An 11,810-nucleotide genomic window follows, 5' to 3' on the forward strand; every position below is an offset into this window, starting at 1 on the left:
TCAGTAGTGTCTATTCTTTGTTTTTTAGTTTAGGATGAGATGATAATCAGACCTAAATGCTGCTAAGACTTAATTTACTTTAGGCCCGAATTGTAGTTCATTTGTAGATGTTGCTAATGTAAAACTTAGTGTCCTACTTTAGAAGGACACCATCACATTTTCACATGAAAAAGCTCATTTTGACATCATTGAGAGTTGGATCAAGCCATTACAGGTTGCACTTCTCTCTTATCTGGCATCCTCGGGACCTGACTTGTCCTGAATGAAGGAATTTGCCAGATATGGGGAAGTCCCCTGCCACTGGCTCCAGGACACTCCCGCTACCTGCAGTTGGCTCTGCTCTGGCCCCACTGCCACTGCGCTCCAGCCTGAAGGGCTTGGACTTGAGCTCTGGTTTGTTGGGGTTCCCCAAGACGGAGCTCCCAGCCTGATCAGGGATCTCTTGGGATGGGGCTTGCTGGCTACCTCACTTCTGCCGCACTCCACTGAAATCTCCAAGGGCAGATTTTGCCAGCTGCCCTGCTTTTGCCACTGCTGCCCCGCCCAGCTGGGGCTTCCTGGGGGCAGGTTCCAAACTAGTTCACACTCCAGGGCTCTCTGATCCAGCAACATCCATGGTCCTGCCAGACAATAGAGGTTGGTGGACCAGAGAGTCACAGATTTCGGAGGTTCAACCTACAGTGTTTTGCTGTTATCACTTGTGAAATTTTTGCCTAAACCAGAATGCTGGCAGGTTAATGTACTCTCCTCATTAAGTGGTGCAAACTTTATTTTTACTTTTGTCATGAACAGGATTAATCATTATACAGCTTCATAGAGATTTTGTGAAGTAATATTTTTCATTGGACCTGTATCACCTTGGGTGTGTTTAGACTACATCCCTTTTTCGAGAAAGGGATGCAAATTAGGCACGTCGATATTGCAAATGAAGCCGGGATTTGAATTTCCCACGCCTCCTTTGCATAATGGCAGCTGCCACTTTTTTCGAAACAGGGCTTTTTTTTAAAAAAACCCGGCAATTTAGACGTGGATCTTTAAAAAAAATAAATAAATAAATAAAATAAACCCTTTTTCAAAAGATCCTGTACTCAAAAAAAAAAAAAAAAAAAAAAAAAAAAAAAAGTTTACAGGATCTTTTGAAAAAGGGTTTATTTTCGAAAGAACCACATCTAAACTGCTGGTTTTTTTTTTGTTTTTTTGTTTGTTTTTTTTTAAAGCCCCATTTAGGAAAAAAGCGGCAGCCACCATTATACAAATGAAGTACAGGAAATTCAAATCCCGGCTTCATTTGCAATATCAACGTGCCTAATTTACATCCCTTTCTCAAAAAAGGGATGTAGTGTAGACACGCCCCTTGTGTCTGTAACATGCTCAGGCTAATATTGCTACAAAAATAGTACTTTTTGCCTTCTTGCCAATACTCCATATCTTTTCAAACAGATCCAAAACATTCCAGCCACGTTTCTTGTTCTGATTTCCAAATTTCTGGGCTGTGTACTTAACACAACACAAAGTCAGTGCATTCTTTTCATTTTCATGGTTGTTTTTAACTACAAACCTGCCATAATCTCACGTTGTATGCATAGACTTTCTTGGTTTATAGATTCCAGCCTAAATTTTCAAACCATCTTGATTGATGTGTCCAAGTCCTATACATTTTTATTCTTACACAGTAATTGAGGATTTACATACTGTGCCCTCTCTTTCTGTAACACTCTACCCTTGCCCTCAGCGAGACTCCCACTTGAGATGGATTTAGAAGTCAGTGTAAACAGTCTTTTAAAACACTGAACACAGTTGGGTCATTGTACAATGTAACTTTTTGGATGGCATTCTGTCTTTGGCTTGTATGCATCAATAAAAGCATTTTGTGGAATAATTATAATTTGTGTGGCACTTCTATTCATTGTTTTACTGAGGAAATGGCTGCTTCTTGACAATTCAGTCTTGTCCATTGGTGACCTAAAGTGATGAAATAAGCTTTGAATATATGTACTAAATGTCCTATTTTGTGTATTTGTTTTATTTCATGGAGGTTAGGTCCATAAAAGGCTATTAGCCAGGGGATAAAATGGTGTCCTTGGCCTCTGTTTGTCAGAGGCTGGAGAGGGATGGCAGGAGACAAATTGCTTGATCGTTGTCTTCCGTCCACCCTCTCTGGGGCACCTGGTGCTGGCCACTGTCGGCAGACAGGATACTGGGCTAGATGGACCTTTGGTCTGACCCTTTGGGCTGTTCTTATGTTAATTGCTGAAGAGGATGTTATCTTTGTGAAACAGGATAAAGTTCTTTGTATTAACATTTATAAAGAAACAGGTGAAAACTGCCCATTTAATGATTACAGATCATTAGTATCAATGTAGCATCACAATGTTTGTCTTTTGTAAAAGGGATTAAAAATGCACTTCTTTATTCCCTGAGTCTGTGTGTAGTGTAGCTCAGCTGTGTGGCTTTTGCCTTAGGCCCTGATCCTTGGGACAAGCATGTGATTAGCCTTACACACATGCATACGTATTTGCAGGTTTTTTCTAACCAAGAAGGCATAGATCTAGGTAAATAAAAAATACAATTCAACATTTAAAAGATATACTATCTGAACGCTTTAAAAATAGTATTAACTTGTTTTTAAAGTATTGCTTATATGAATTGCTTGATGTCAAAATAAAACAAAACAAAAAACACCATCTCAGCCAAACGAAACCTTCTATAAAAAGTCTATTTGTAAAGATAACATATGTGTCCTCTCACTAGGCTCATCATTTGAAAACTGGAAAGAATTTTAGACGGCAGCACACTGTAAATTATGGGTGTAGGTTTTTTTACTGAGAGGTTTGAGGAAAAAATCTCTCTCTCTCTCTCTCTCTCTTTATATACAAAAAAAAATTCCCATGGGATGCCAGAGTGACATCATCACCTCACTCTGCATCCCGCCTGCCGCCTCCTTCCCTCTCCACCTCCCCTTTCTCCAGCAGTCAGGGGGATAGCACCCAGGAAATCAACTTCCAAAAGGGACCAAACCCCCACATAATCCATTTTATCCTAACTTCACATACAAGAATGATACATTAAAAAAATAGGGCATGCAGATTCAGCAGTTTGTGACATAAGAATGGCCATACTGGGTCAGCCTAAAGGTCCATCTAGCCCAGTATCCTGTCTACTGCCAGTGGCCAGTACCAGATGCCCCAGAGGGAGGGAACAAAATAGGTAGTCATCATGTGATCCCTCTCCTATTCCCACCTATCCTGGCTAATAGCCATTGATGGACTTAACCTCCATGAATCTATCTAGCTCTTTTTTGAACCCTTTTAAAGTCCTAGTCTTCACAACAACCTCTGGTAAGGAGTTCCACAAGTTGACTGTGCACTGAGTAAAGAAAAACTTCCTTTTGTTTGTTTAAATATGCTGCCTATTAAAATCATGAGTGGTGTAGAAAAAGTGAATAAGGAAAAGTTATTTACTTATTCCCACACTATAAGAACTAGGGGCCACAAAATGAAATTATGTACCTCTATCATATCCTCCCTTAGTCTCCTCTTTTCCAATCTGAAAAGTCCCAAGTCTTTTTCATTTCTCTTCATATAAGATCCATTCCAAACCCCTAATTACTTTTGTTGCCCTTTTCTACACCTTTTCCAATGCCAATATATCCTTAAAAATGATGTGTTATAACCTGTTTTGCAAAAGCATCTTTGAGTTATGTATATTCATAAGCCAATTTTCATGAAGTTTGGGGGAGTGATGGTCATAATTGCAAGAATCCTTTAGGAAGAAAACTGTTATTGTTACTATTTGGCCTTTCACGGGACTGGTGTCAGAAAAAATAAAAGGAAAAGGCGTCAGTGTCTTTTGTTTTGATTCCAAATGTACTTGGTGTATCATTCTCAAAGTTGGTGGGCTGATTAGATGATATGATGGAGTCTTACTAAGCAGACATTTAGATGCTTAATATTGCTGAGTATTAGTTTATAGATAAGAATTAACCATTTTCAGCTATGTATTGAGCTGGGGGCCTGGATAGTCTCCATATTTGTATATTGGCTTGATTTTTTTTTTAAATAATGTAAACTCTGATTCCAAAGGGTTTTTGGCTTTCAAAAGACACTTTTATTATTATTAGACATTCCTGATTATAGAAGATTTGTCATTGATATCAATGTGGTTTTTACTGTACATGTGGGGGTGGGTCCTCAGCTTTGTGGGCTTTAAATAAAGTTCTGTCAGCTTTACTGGAGCTACACCAATTTACATCAGTTGAGGGTCTGCCTTAGGGTATGTCTACACTACAAAGTTAATTAATTCGAACTAACGTCTGTTAGTTCGAATTAACTTTGATAGGCGCTACACATACAAACCACTAGTTCGAACTTAATTTGAACTAGTGAAGCGCTTAATTCGAACTAGGTAAACCTCATTCTACGAGGACTAATGCCTAGTTCGAATTAAGGGCTGTGTAGCCACTTAATTCAATCTAGTGGGAGGCTAGCCCTTCCCAGCTTGCACTGGTGGCCACTCTGGCCAACACCAGGGAAACTCGTCTGCCCCCCTTCCGGACCCGAAGCCCTTAAAGGGCCATGGTCTGGCTACAGTGTTTGTGCCAGTTGCAAGCCTGCCAACACCCAGCCAGCAGACCCTGCACCTGGCACGGCATGAGCCAGCCACCTGCTGCCACCCAGCTCTCCGCCTCTTCCCGGGACCAGGTTAGTGGCTCCCAGGAGCCTGCCCGGGGCCGCAAGAGGTGGGCGCCTGCCTGGTCAAGTGCGGAGACCGTGGACCTCATCAAGGTTTGGGGGGAGGCCTCCAACATCCACGATCTCTGCACTAGCCACAGGAACGCGGCCGTCTACAGCCGCATGGTTGACAGCCTGGCCGCCAGAGGCCACATGCGGACCTGGGAGCAGGTCCGCTGTAAAATAAAGGACCTGCGGCAGTCCTACTCCAGGGCCTGCCAGCCAGGGGCTGACCCGGAAGCTGCTCCCACTTTGAGGCCCTGGACCGCATCCTGGGGGCTCATGCTGTCCATGCCCCCCGGGTGGTGATCGACCCCGGGGCAGAGGGACCTGTCCCGGACACTGAGGAGGAGGAGCAGGAGGACACCGAGAGCCAGGAGCCTGCAGAGAGCCTGCCCAGGACCCCCAAGGCACCCCACAGAGCACATCGCCTGTGTTGTCCGAGGCCAGGGAGGGCTCCACATGTGAGTGCCGTCATGCTCCCCTTATGTGTATGGGGAGGTGGGGGGAGAGGGAGCCCAGGGACAGTGCGCCTGGGCCTTGCCCACCATGGAGCAGCAGCTGGGTGTCATGCAGGGGGGGGGCTGGGTTTCACCCACCTTGTCCCCAGGGAGAATTGACCGCTGCTCTTGTTTCACCACAGCCGCAGCACCTGGGACTGCAGGGTACACCACCCCGCCTGCAACAGCCCCCCGCACCCGGGCCAGCAGGCACACCAGGAACCAGGAGGAGTACTAGCGGCAGCACCTGCGGTTCCTGGATTTCTAGCTCTGCACCCAGGACCACTGGGTCCGGGAGGACCTGCGGCTGTGTCAGCAGAGTGTGGAGGCGCTGGAGGAGCAGGGCCGTGCTCTCAGAGGTCACCTACAGACCCTGGTGGACAGGTTCCTGCCTCCTCCTGCACTGATCCCTGTGGCCGTCCCAGCTCTTGCTCCTCCTCTCGTCCCTCCTTCCCCCCCTGTCCCTCCTTCTCCGCCCTCCACACCCACTCCCCCCTGACGACCCCGCACCTGCAGTGCTGTGAGACGGGAGAGCCAGCAGGACCCCCAAGCCTGAGCTTTCCCTTCCCTTCCTCCCCTTCCACTCCTTTCCAGCTCCCTCCTCCCAGGTTACCCCTGCCCTCTCCCACCCTCACTCCTCCCTCCCCCCACCCCAGTTATGTAAAATAAAAAGAGATTTTTGGTTGTAAAAACAGGTGTCTTTATTTGACATTAGGAAGGGGGTTAGGGAGAGGAGAGGGGAGGGTGGAAGAAGGCCCTGGTGGGGCATGCAGGGAGAGTTCAGTCCTCCTCCTCCACCTGGAAGCTCTCCCGCAGGGCTTCCCAGACCCGGACGGCCCCCCGCTGGGCTTCCCGGACGGCGGCAGTGCGGGGCTGAGCGTAGTGGCCAGCCATGCGCCCAGGCTGGCAGGAATGCTTCCCCCTTCCTCTCGCACAAGTTGTGCAGCACACAACATGCTGCCACCACGGGAGGGATATTGTGCTCGGCTAGGTTGAGGCGGGTGAGGAGGCACCTAAATCGTGCTTTCAATCGTCCGAAGGCCCCCTCCACCACGATGCGGGCCCTGGTGAGCCTGGCATTGAAGGCCTGGTGGGAGGGGTTGAGGTGCCCTGTGTACGGCTTCATGATCCAGGGCTGTAGGGGGTAGGCCGCATCCCCCACCAGGCACACGGGCATGTCCACGTCCCCGACCCTGATGTGGCAGTCGGGGAAGAAGGTCCCGGCCTGCAGCCTTTGGCACATGGAGGAGCTCCGGTACACCCGTGCATTGTGTGCCTTGCCGGACCAGCCCACATTAATGTCCGTGAACTGTCCCCGGTGGTCACACACGGCCTGCAGGAGCACGGAGAAGTACCCCTTGCGGTTGACATACTGGGAGGCCTGGTGTTTCAGGGCACGGATGGGGATGTGCGTCCTGTCGATGGCCCCTCCCCGCCCCCCCCCGTAGTTGGGGAAGCTGAGGGCGCTGAACCCCCGGATGACGGAGTCCAGGTCGGTGAGGTGGACCACCCACGGAGCAGCACCCGGTTGATGGCCTTGACCACCTGCAGAGGGACACAGCAAACCGCGAATCACTGGGGCGCCCGGGTGGCTGGGAGTGTTTGTGCCCTGGCTCTGCCCCGAACCCCACTCCCGGAAGCAACCCCCGCGGGCGGCGTGTAGTACAGCCGAGACAGACCAAACCCTCCGGTGCGGGCACTTTCGCCGCCTCCTCTCCCTCCCCCCATTTTCCCTGGGGCGGCCCATCCCCTCCTTGCAGCCCCCCTCCCCACTGGCCCAGTGGCCGGTGAGTGCTGTACCTGCATGAGCACCGCTCCGACGGTGGATCTCCCCACGCCGAACTGGTTCCCGACGGATCAGTAGCTGTCCGGTGTGGAGAGCTTCCAGAGGGCGATGGCCACACGCTTCTGGAGGGCGATGGCGGGCCTCATGCGAGTGTCCCATCGCCGCAGAGCAGGAGCGAGCCACTCGCAGAGCTCCAGGAAGGTGTCCCTCTTCATCCTGAAGTTCTGGGTCCACTGTTGGTCTCCCCAGCGCTCCAGGACGATGCGGTCCCACCAGTCGGTGCTGGTGTCCAGATGCCAGATGCGGCGGGGCACGCTGACGTCCGGGTGCTGCTGCGGCTCCTCCATGGCTCCCAGGGAGGCCAGGCGGAGAGGTAGGGGGCTGACATGTACCAGGTGGCGCTAGGCAGCCTCCAGCTATTGCTGGCAGGCTTGCAGCAGCAAGTCCAAAAACTGCACCAGAAAGCCCAGGGCGAGCTCTGGCTCCATGTTGCCAACTGTGGCGGTGTCCCCAAAGGGAAGCACCGACACAGACAGGCGCAGAGAAAAACGCTTTGCTGTCCCTTGGCGAAGTAGGCAAGCAAGCAGAAAAGCTGAGAACCGGCTGTCCAGGGGGGGGTCCCTTTAAGCACGAGCCTCAGACAGCAGCCACACAAAGCAACTACTGACTTGATGCCCTGCCAGAGCCAGTTTCAGCTGCCCTTAAGTGTGCCCCAGCGTCCAATCAGTGTGGACGTGCTAGTTCGAATTAGCAAAACGCTAATTTGAACTAGTTTTTAAGTCTAGCTGCACTAATTCAAATTAGCTTAGTTCGAATTAGTTAATTCGAACTAAGTTAGTTCGAATTAGCGCTGTAGTGTAGACATACCCTCAGTGACTCCAGGATATTGGCATGTTAATTCTTCGTAATTTAAAATCTAGAGGCTGCAATAGGAGAACACAGAAACTGAGCCTAATTCTGGAGCTGTTGCATTACTCTATACTCAAAGGCTACATTTAGTCTACAGGGTTTTTGTGCAAAACTTGCGTTGCGTCCATGCTACAAGCGTGTTTTTGTGTAAGAAAATTTATAGTAAATTGTAAGAAGAGAGGGCTTTTTGTGCAAGAGTTATTCCTATTTCTACAAGAAATAATCCTTTTTGCGCAAGCCAGGTGGCCGCAGCAGCAGCGGATGAGGAGCAGGAACAGAAGGTCACTTTGTCCCTCTCCCTGGAGCCGGTGCCTGTCAGCCATGACGTTCCCCAGACGTCCTCGGATTCCTAGGAGGGATCCTCAGGTAAGTGGTCTCTTTGTCACTCACACGGAAGGCGAGGGAGGCGGGCACACGGGGAAGGGGACGAGTGTTGCTTGGGCTGCACTTCGTGTTGCAGTATGTGCACGTGCGACCTCGTGCAGTCTTAGTGTGCAGCACGTGGACGCAGCAGGCAGCCCCATAGCACGCTTGGTATTCTGCTGGCTACACACATCCTGCCGTGGGTGGGTGCAGGCTGGCAGCATGCTAGCCACAAGGGCACAGGCCTGACCCCACGCACACACTGAGGAGTGCCGCACACACTATGCGGCCATGCCTGCATGTGGGAGACAGCAGCTGTAGCTGTAGACAGCGCTGCGAGCTGCACCTGTGTGTGCGGCCTTCAGGGAGGTCCAGACTGCTCCTGGCTCCTCTGCTGCCCCTGAGGGGATCCCACTGTGGCTGGACACTTCCCTTGGCTGCTTGTCTGTGGGCTGGGGGGCATGGGGATGCAGGCAGCCTGGTCCTCTGGCCTGCGGACTGTTGGACATTGCACACAGAAGAGGGCATGGCCTCAGGGACAGTGTCTCCAGGGATGACTGACCGCCTCTTCCTATTGTGTGTTTTCCACAGCTGGATAAGCTGGGAGTGAAGGGCCAGCCAGTCCACTGCAGCCACCCACCAGAGCCCAGGGACCATGAAGGTGCGCCAGGGTCCAGGACCAGCTCATGTGGCAGCATGTCATGGCTATTGAAGGATGGAGTGCATGCTGGTGCAGAAAGTCTGCTCTGACCATGAGTGGCAGCAGCATGCCTAGGGCCAGTTCCTGGAGCACTGTGATCACTTCGGCGACATTATGGCCAGTATGGCTGCACACATGGCCCATGCAGCTCCTCTTGGCTCCCACCCTCCTGTTCCCCTCGCCATGCCTGTGCCCCCTCCTCCTGCCAACCCTGCCCCCTGCTCCTGCCCCCATCCTGGCCACCTCCCTGTACTCCCTGCACCCACCCAACCACAAGCCTGAGGAGGCCCCTGCACCTGAGGTGGCACAGGCAGCCTTCCCCTATGCCCCTCGCAATGATGAGCCTCCTCTTCCTCCCAGTTTAGAGCCCCCTCCCCCTGCCCACCTTTTGTTGATGTTAAATAAATACAGTTAATTTTTGGTGGAAAACCAAAGAGCTTTGTTTATTGGGAAGTCAGGGAAGGGGGGAAGGGAGGGGTCATGGTGAAGAAGTGATGTGGGTGCAAGGCAGGTGCCCCTTGATAGGAGGTCCTGGGGACAGTGCTTGAAAGAACCTCTCCCTCAGGGCCTCCCGGATGCACACCCCGGCCTCGTGGGGCTGCCGGATGGCAGCTGTCCAGAGCTGCTGAAATGCACAGCCTGGGAGGAAGGCCTCCCCCTTCCACAATGTTGTGGAGGACTCAACATGCTGCAACCACTTTGGAGATGTTGTGTTCCCCCATGTTGAGGCGGGTCAGCAGGCAACAGAGGCATGCCTTGAGATGGGCGAAGGTGCACTCCACCTGGTTCCTGGCCCAGTTCAGGTGGGCATTAAATTGTCCCTTTCTGGGGTCCAGATGTCTGGTGTACGGCTTTATGAGCCATGGCGTGAGGGGGTAGGTCGTGTCCCCCCATGATGCACAGTGGCATCTGCACATCCCCAATTGCAAATTTCCAGTGGGGGTAGAATGTGCCCACCTCCAGCTTGCAGTGCAGGCTGGAGTTTCTAAAGATGCAGGCGTCATGTGCCCTGCCCAACCACGCCACAAAAATATCCAGAAAGTGTCCACGATGGTCGACCAGGACCTGTAGCACCATCGAAAAGTAGCCCTTTCAATTGATGAAGCGGGTTGCTTGATAGTCAGGTGCTCATATCAGGATGTGTGTTCCATATTGTGAAAGCAGGCTATTTGCTGGCCAGGCCCTTCACGTGTATTGCCACCAAGCAAAAGGTCAACTTCCCCTTGATGAAAAACCCTTACACTATGTAACTTAAAGATCGGCGAAGAACAGGAACAAAAACCAGACCTGAAAAGTTCATGTAAAGTTTGTGCAGGTTGTGCTGACTGTTCCACGCTCGATAAGGCAGAAAAGGAAAAACAGGAAACCATCTCACCCGCTTACTCCTGTCACTTAACAGACAGGGTCTGCTAGCTATCAGAAAAAGTGCGCAAAAGCTTTCTCTATAAAACAGCTTCCCCCCCTGTATCAAATTGAGGAATCCCGAATAAACATTGGAAGGCAGAATATGAGCCAGGTCCGAGGACTGATCACCCGAGGGCTACCTCCCGCACACTGAAGCAAACGAGTTCCTGTAGAGTGTAACATATACCAAATATGTTGTTATTGTTGTAGTTTGTGTGTCTGTTAAATGTAAGTATTGTCATCTGAAATTGTTTAGAGGTATTGTTAAGTAGTAGTGTTAAGAGTTTTAGATAAATGATTAGTCTTATAAGTAAGACTGATGTAAATGTATCTGTTAATAATCCCTGGTCCCTTGTTAACAACTATTGGGATTTAGAAAAACCTCAGGGAATTTTCTTTACTGTATTGCATTTTGCTTATTAGTCATTCTAATAATTATTTGGTGCCTACGTATGTACAAAATTGATAAAATAGTAATTTGTACGTAAAAGTCCTTTAATAAAAGTTTAAAAGATATTTAGTAATAGTTTTCCTGTTTCTGCGCCTCCCTGGGACTAGCCACATTTCCAAACCTTTTACTTTATTCCACACATCTCTGGTGCCCCTGCTGTTGGGGAATCCCAGGGCAGCAAACCCAGCCACGGTCGTGTCCAGGTCTCGCATACAGATGACCCTCTTCAGCAGGATGGACTTGATGACCGTCACCACCTGCAGAAGGACACAGAGGAGCACAGAAAACACATAGAGGATGAGAAGGAGGGGGAGCGTGAGCCCTTGTGAGGTGCCTGCCCCCTCCCATGTCCTTTCCCCCAAACACCCCAGGAGCCCTCCCATGAGGCTGCCTTCCCCAGCAGAAGGGCTGTGTTAGGGTGGGATGGGGCTTCCCCTCACTCCCACTACACCCCTCACAGCTAGGACTCTCCCCCCTCCCGTGGAGGGACTGCAACCCCAGAGGGACTTACCTGCATGAGGACGGCCCCGACAGTGGACTTCCCTATGCCAAACTGGTTGCCTATGGAGCAGTAACTGTCTGGTGTGGCGAGCTTCCAGAGGGCGATGGCGACCCTCTTCTCTAGAATGATGGGCTGCAGGTCGGTGACTTGTCTCCGGAGGGCAGGGACGAGCCAGGTACACAGTTCCAAGAATGTCTCCTTCCTCCTGTGGAAGTTTTGGAGCCACTGCTGCTCCAGGACCAGCTAGTCCCACCAGTTGGAACTGGTGTCCAGCCTCCAGAACTGCCTTCCACAATGGGCTGTAATTGCCAGAGTGTAGCAGTTGCACCCAGGGAGAGGGACTCCAGACTGTCATCAAGGTCAAGTTCCTGTGTGAGCAGCATGGCAGCATGCATCAATTGATGCACACACTGAAGCATGGCCAAGTGGAGCCAGGACATGCCCAGGGGCAGCCCGGCTCCATGG

Source organism: Pelodiscus sinensis, chromosome 3, assembly GCF_049634645.1.
Source record: "Pelodiscus sinensis isolate JC-2024 chromosome 3, ASM4963464v1, whole genome shotgun sequence".
Lineage (NCBI taxonomy): Eukaryota > Metazoa > Chordata > Testudines > Trionychidae > Pelodiscus > Pelodiscus sinensis.